Raw genomic sequence first — 8,222 nt, forward strand, 5'->3', positions numbered from 1 at the left:
TAGCAACACAGCACATGAGCTATGTTCGGTGGCGGAGCTCACTAATCGGTGGAGAAGGTCGAACTACCAAGTACGTAGCAGCACGACACAGGAGCACCTATGCTAATGCTGCCCACACAGTTGATTTAACTCTTACTAGTTCTTACTTGTTCTTACTAAATTTACCAAGTAATAACTATAATAATAAACGTGCCCAGACCTCTTTTTTGGACTTAGGACTCCACATACTGCAGCCTATATGCTGTAAGCAGTTTGCGTCACTACTAAAACAGAACTGGGGTAGAGAGTTTGGTGATGATCATATTAAGTTTAACCAACATTTCACAATTCACATTAGCAAAGATTAAACAAAATCATATGACAGCCCTATCAATTCCTGCTTAACACTTGGAACAAAAAGCATCAAGATAGAACTCAGGAATCAGTAAGTCAGTAAGTTTACCATCGATCATATTCGAAACATATCACACGCATCTTACATATTACAATGAGAGTCTGCATTATGCAGATCAACGGCCTAGGTGGATAACGATCTAGGACAGAATATGATTGAGCACTAGGAGCAAACACGCTGTAATTTTGAAGAACAGAGCAGTGTTCAAGTCCCCAACAGACCACAATCCCAGACAGGAATAGCATTGTTCTTTCTTCAAATTACCATACACGGGGAAACAATGACAAGACTGGTTTGTTTTAAAAAAAGGAAGAGGATGATTAAGTAGTTTTACTTCAGATCAACAACATGTCAAACAAATCACTCTACCAAGGGTACAACTATGAGGTAGGTTGCACCAAACTCTCATCGGAGAGAGGAATAAAAAACGAGAGAGAGAGAGAGGGAGGGAGAGAGAGGACCTTCTATCGTGTGGGCAGTAGCAGGGTCGGAGCAGCCACTCGCCTCGTCGTCCTCCTATCACAGCAGCAGATTTCTGCTTGACAAGCAGATAGGAGCACAAAACGCACGCATCAGGTGGCGTCGAGCACATGGCTGCATGTATAACAAAAGGAAAGGCAACTCTCTTCATTTTTCAGTTTCTAAACTAAATACAAAATGATTGTGAAATCTTAGGCATAACCAAAGGAAAGCAGATTCGCAAAATCACTTGAACTTGCTTATACTACACATACAAAGTCCATTTTTTACTGTTAATATTGATGTTATAACATGTTCAGTTACAAAGATGCAAACTGCACTAGAGTGATTTCAAATCTTGCCACCAGCATGAGTCGAGTTGAGTTGCTAACTAACGAAAGACAAGCACAATGCATATACAAGGTAAATTTTGTAAATACAGGTGTCCAACGTAATTTATTCAGTTTGAAACTTGAGGTGTTGCAAAGTATTGTGCTTCATTTGTTCAAGAATACAGGTAAGTTGGATTGCAAGACCTCTCCTCTTCTCCTCTCTGAAAAATAATTACTTGCTGTGGTGCAGCAAGCAATCGGAGGAAGGAGACGGACAGAGGGTAAGGGGGAGAAGAGAAATGCTTACCTTTCCCCACTTTGGAGAAGAACCATTGAATATGTATGAGCATTTAGGGGCCGACCAGTTTGGTGAACGCAGCCCCTATCACCACACCAGCTCCAAGTGCAACTGATGCCCAGCGGGTTGTTGGGCTACCTGTATAAAATAACACAAGTCACAAACATGCATTAGACCATAGATTTAGTGACAGTTACTTCACGAAGTGTAAATTTGAGTCCTTCTCAAAGTGTTTCTTTCGGCATATGCCAACTCTGAATAATTAACAAGTAAATAAGATTATAAAATTTGAGAACATTCAAGAAAAATGCATGAATAATTGCTAGGCAAACTAATAATTATGGATTATCGGGTGGAAAACAGACAATTTACATAGCCAAATAACTTTTTTAATAGTTCCCTTACCAACATCAGATACACAGTAACAAGTTGCATTGCTTACTTTATAGAACTTGTGAAATCAAACTCATTCTGGATACAAATAAAAGGACTCCAAGTTATTCAACAAATAGGATACAGGGAAACAGTTTGAGATTAGCTGATAACAAGCATCACATAGACATCAATGGACAAGCCCCTAAAGTTCGAGAATGAAACTGACTTAGGACTCCACATACTGCAGCCTATATGGTGTAAGCAGTTTGCCTAGCAATTATTCATGCATTTTTCTTGAATACCACAATCCCAATCAGACAAAGCGTTGTTCTTTCTCTAAAAAAATACCAGACACGAGGAAATGATGGTAAGACTGAATTATTTTCAGAACCATGATTCACCATAACCATTCCGAGAGCATGACTAACACCAGGAAAGCATTGTTCACACCAATAAAATCACAAACAAAAGTTTCCCTGGCTAACAGTCAAAGCCATCACATAGCCTAGCCCAATTCAAGCACGTCCTGCTATTCATACACTGGCTGACGAATCAATTGAAATGAGACTCTGGCCTCTGCAGAATACAAACATACAGGAAATAAAACGTAAGCGATTTTTTGCTTACAATCATCGGAATCTCAGAGCACTCGACGCAAATTTGGGGCTCCAATTGCGCAGGAAACAATCGATCTACAACACCCTAAAGCAGGGCATGCGCATTAGTAACGTTCCCAAATGTTTTTGCCTGGAGGAGCGCGCCCTACCTATGCAGATAGGGAGTCCCTCATCAGATTAGGCCAATCGAGATGGAACGCGAGCATTATTTTCGTGCAACCCTAGATCATGAGATACCCACGGAGGCGCGGCGAACAGATCTCGTGATGTAGCGAGGGGAATGGAGAGGTGAGGCGGAGGGGGTTGGGGGCTTACGGAAGAGGATGAGGCCTCCGAAGGCGCCGGCGAGGGAGGAGTAGGTGACGCGGCGGATGGAGAGGTCGAGGCAGGCGTCCTACTTGGCATCGAGGTCGTACCGCGGCGGGATCCCGGACCTGGTGGGCGGGGACGGCTTCGTTGCCGGCACCGGGGCCGGGGCGGGGGCGGGCAGCGGCGCGAGACGAGGAGCGGCGGGCGCGCGACCGCCGGCGTGGCGCACGCGGCGGGGGGCATGGGGGCGGACAGACGGAGGAGAGGAGGTGGAAGGAAGGCCGGCGGCTAGTGGGTTGGGACAGGAGAGGAGGTTGGGGATCTGGATCGGGCTGCGTTTTTTTTGAGACAGACGGGGGGTGGGTGGTGTGGGACGGTTGGTGGGGTGGGAGGTGGTGGTGGGGTGGGAGTGTGGATCGGACCGGGGTGGACACGCTTAGTAGTAGCGTGGGGGTCTTACCTACGCTATTACTACTTACTTAGTAGTAGCGCCCATTTTATACCCCTCGCTACTACTATGGCCTATCCCGGGGGCATTGTTGGAGACCATTCAGTAGCAGCGCGGGTTTATACCCCTCGCTACTACTATCAACTTAGTAGTAGCGCGGTTTTTATACCCCTTGCTACTACTAATTAGCAGTAGCGCCCATTTTTAAACCGCGCTACTGATAAACTTCTGTGTATAAGGTTTTTCCTAGTAGTGTAGGATTCGCCCCCCCTCCTTCGAACGGAGAGCGGGAAAGGGGAAAGAGGGGAGAGGGAGAAGGAAAGGGGGGTCGCGCCCCCACCCCTTGTCCAATTCAGATTGGGCAGGGGGGAGGCACGCGCCACCTCTTGTGGCCTGCCTCCCTCTCTCCACTATGGTCCATGAGGCCCATTAACTTTCCCCGGGGGTTTCGGTAACTTCCCGGTACTTCGAAAAATCCCCGAACCTCTTCGGAACCATTCCGGTGTCCGTATATAACCTTCCAATATATCAATCTTTACCTCTCAATCATTTTGAGACTCCTCGTCATGTCCGTGATCTCATCCGAGACTCCGAACAAACTTCGGTCACCAAAACACACAACTCATAATACAAATCGTCATCGAACTTTAAGCGTGCAGACCCTACAGGTTCGAGAACTATGTAGACATGACCAAGACACATCTCCGGTCAATAACCAATAGTGGAACCTGGATGCTCATATTGATTCCTACATATTCTACGAAGATCTTTATCGGTCAAACCGCATAACAACATACGCCATTCTCTTTGTCATTTGTATGTTGCTTGCCCGAGATTCGATCGTCGGTATCATCATACCTAGTTCAATATCGTTGCCGGCAAGTCTCTTTACTCGTTCCGTAATGTATTATCCCGCAACTAACTCATTAGTCACATTGCTTGCAAGGCTTATAGTGATGTGCACTAACGAGAGGGCTCAGAGATACCTCTCCGATACACGGAGTGAAAAATCCTAATCTTGATCTATGCCAACCCAACAAACACCTTCAGAGACACCTGTAGAGCATCTTTATAATCACCCAGTTACGTTGTGACGTTTGATAGCACACAAGGTGTTCCTCCGGTATTCGGGAGTTGCATAATCTCATAGTCAGAGGAATATGTATAAGTCATGAAGAAAGCAATAGCAATAAAACTTAACGATCATTATGCTAAGCTAACGGATGAGTCTTGTCCATCACATCATTCTCTAATGATGTGACCCCGTTCATCAAATGACAAGCATGTCTATGGTCAGGAAACTTAACCATCTTTGATTAACGAGCTAGTCAAGTAGAGACATACTAGGGACACTCTATTTGTCTATGTATTCACACCTGTACAAAGTTTTCGGTTAATACAATTCTAGCATGAATAATAAATATTTATCATGATACAAGGAAATATAAATAACAACTTTATTATTGCCTCTACAGCATATTTCCTTCAGGGGAATGGAGTTTTTAGAGGTAGTTGGGCGTTCGTGCGGTGCGACTGTGTTTTACTAGGGCGTGACCAAGTGATGTATATTTGCATCACTTGATGATGTAACAGGTGGAGCAAAATTTTAGATTTTTTTGCATACATCATTTATTGTGGGAACGTTTTGAGCCTTCCTGATGTATATTTCGGTTATTTTGACATCTACATCATCTATTGAACATACTTTTACTCGTTAGAAGCTGTGGAGGGAAACTTCCTGGTCTGACATCCAGCTTCGCTCATCACTTAATCCTTAATTTTATTTATATAAGAAAACTATCAAATCATTTTTGATTGACAAGGGTATTACAAGAACATCCCAAAGGAGGAAAGCATAGCAAAAAGGCTAGTGTAAAACCAAAGAAAAATGTTTGTTTAGTGAAGGAAAACTAGGTGAAAACCTGAACAACAGCAAGGCATACATAGCCGGATTAGATCTAAAGGACAGATGACACAGATGCCAATAAAATCAACAACAGACAACACACATGGTCGGGCAATACCAACACCATCGCCAACAACAACAAACAAAGTCTTTTAGTTTCGAACTAGTTGGGATAGGCTGAAATTAAAATCCATAAGATCTAGAAACCCAGTCGATAGCTACCTGCCAAGGCTCCCCGGCCATGGAAAGTAAGTGGATGAATCCAATACGGAAAACTAATTTCTAAATGATAAAAAATTCTGCAAAAAAAATTCACACATACATGTAGAAATGTGTGCAGAAAGTTTAGCCTTGTGAAATTTTTTAAAACTTTCTGGAGAAATGGATAAATATTCTTAAAAGTTGAAAGATGCACTTAGAAAGTTTCGCTAAAAAACAACTTTTTCCTTGGCTTGTGCTATATAGACAAAAAAAAGTGTCATGGAACATATTTAGAAGACAAAAAAACTTTCTGGAAAAACTTCAAAACTTTTTGCGCGGATCTAAAAGTGGCGCATATGTGAATATGTATGCGTGAAATTTTGTTTCAAATTTTTTAACACTTTGAAAGAAAAAATTAAATAAAACCGGGTTCATATGCCCATGGGGTATCTCCTTATCGTTGTGAGTTCATCCATCACCAAAGCAAAAAAAAAAGGATCAAAGCTTGTTGGATGAACTTAGGTATCACATTGAAGAAACCCAACAACCTATGAGCTTTTGAAGAAACCGAATTGAAGAAGACAAGTTCCACACCTATTTGAAGGAGAAACAGTTCCATAGAAGTACATCTAGGGTGGAGATTTTTTGTGTCTTACTATCCCTAGGTCCCGCATTAAAGGGGAGACAAGACCTAGGGTTACATGGCTTGCTAACTAACGCAGAACCCTATTCGAATGGGGTGTCCTTGACTTGTACATCAAGGTGATGATCTTCTAGAAGACGGGGTTCATGCAGGATGAGGGGCTAGGCTACACCTTAGCTTGTCGGCCCTGAGACTGGCCTGACGACCAGCTTCCGGTACTATGCACCATCAGGGAGCTTGCCAGAGACTGGGACAAAGTTGATAGGAGTTTAGAGCAACTTCAACGCATCGATCCAAATTGTTCATGCTATTCATTTAGGTCAAAACGGATACAAAAGTCAGCCCAATGTGGCGGTGACCCAAACGGACGCGCGTCCATTTTTTGTTCGCGCGACCCATTCGGCCTAAATTTGGGCGTGTTTGCATGGGCGCGGACAGGAAACGGACACATGCGACACCCGCCCTTGTCCTCTCTGGCCCGTCAGTCGGTGGCACATTGGCCATTTCATCTTCCTCCCATCGATAGCCAGCACACCCGGTCACCCCACCCGTCGCCGCCGCCACCCAGTTCCGGTTCCCAGTCCAGCCGTCTGCACCCACGTACCTCCCCCCGCAACACGCCACCTTCCAACGTCGCCGCCACCACCCTCGCAGCTCCCTGATGTCGCCGCTACCACCCCCTGCCTGCAGCACCCAAGCGCGAGGATGAAAATGTACTCGAGATTCAAATAAAAAAAATGGACGCAGGCTGGCCGTGGGGACAAAAATGCGTCCGCGCATTGGGTGCACGGCTGATCCAAACGCAAAAGGAGGCGGATGAGCCGACCCAAACGGACAAAAAAGACAAAACTCGCGTCTCTTCAGGTCGGCAAGTTGGAGTTACTCTTAACAAGCTGCTTTTAGGCTGCACCATAGGAAAATAAAGGCTCAATGCCATTTATAGTGTGTGCTAGAGTGGGTTGTTGCGATTTCTTCTTATTTCATAGAACGTCTAGGAACAAGAATGTGAAATCATAAATAACAAAAAATTCCTTTTAGCACTTGGGCCTTTTAATGATATATTTTAAAAAGATTTATGTTTTATGGTGCTTGTTAAAGTTGCTCTGATTTTTTTTACAATGAAGGCTCATGACGTCCGCAACAAAGCCAGCAACCGGATAGGAATTACAGTGAGCAACAAAGGAGGAACGATGACGACAGCGCGCTTTCGGCTTGCTTCGGTGTTAGCAGTTGTCGTTACATAGTCTATGAATTTGGATGTAGTTATTATTATTTTTTATGTTCATTAACTGTTATGATAAAAGATGAATAGATAGAAAATTTTCTCGTGAAAAAAACTTACACGAGAAAGAAAACGACATATACAAAGTGTTTAGAGTATCTACAACCGGATTTTGCAAATCCGGCCCTTCAAACGCCTGCGAACATGTCCGGACACGTCCACGGACACTGACCGGTCATGTCTCAAATAATGCAATTCACATCCGATCACCTTAATTATCATATCTCAAATCCATACAAATTCATGCAATTACGTCGATGCACACATCGCCCGGCTACTCCATCACACTATACTAAACATGCCATTGGACTATCAAAATTTGGCATGTTTGGCTATGGTGGAGATCATCCACGGCTGCCCTTGCCCTTTCCGGCGCCCTTGTCGTCCTTCTCGCGGAAGTATCATTCGAAGATGCAGTAGGAATCGAGCCGGATCCGCTCGTCGCCGGAGCTGTCCTCGTGGTCGTTGTCCTTCTCCTCCTATGGTGGCAGTCCGGCCATGGCACGGACCGCCCAATTTCGCTCTCGGGCGAGGGCGCGCGTGTTACTCCACCGTCGTTTCTTTATAATGCGGGCGCGGATGGCTTCCTCCTCTGCGGCCGCCCGTTCCGCCGCATCAGCTGCCTCCACCGCCGCCATTTTCGCCGTGATACGGGCCTCGGCGGCCCTTATCCTCTCCTTCCAAGGGCTGCCCGTTCTCATTGGGACTCATAGTCTGCCCGACCGGTGATGGGGAAGGAGCAATTTTCCTACTGCCGAGACTGCGATGATCCAACCCCAGAGGACTTGAGGGCCCGTTGAGCCGACGCAATGGAGTCGCGCCGGACAGATCCATCCGTCGGCCGGGCGTTGTCCTCCCGGGAGCGGCGGAGTCCAATGCGAACCGCCATTGCCTCCTCCAACCCGCATGAGATGACACCCCAGTCGACGAATTCGGACTGGTCGGAGTCAGATCCGCT

General features: G+C 45.4%; 1 pseudogene; it reads right to left on the reverse strand.

The window, feature by feature from the left end:
- Positions 1-1,358: 1,358 nt before the first annotated feature.
- Positions 1,359-7,902, reverse strand: LOC125518987 (annotated as a pseudogene).
- Between the last annotated feature and the right edge of the window lie 320 nt (positions 7,903-8,222).

The sequence above is a fragment of the Triticum urartu genome, chromosome 7 (assembly GCF_003073215.2).
Source record: "Triticum urartu cultivar G1812 chromosome 7, Tu2.1, whole genome shotgun sequence".
NCBI lineage: Eukaryota > Viridiplantae > Streptophyta > Magnoliopsida > Poales > Poaceae > Triticum > Triticum urartu.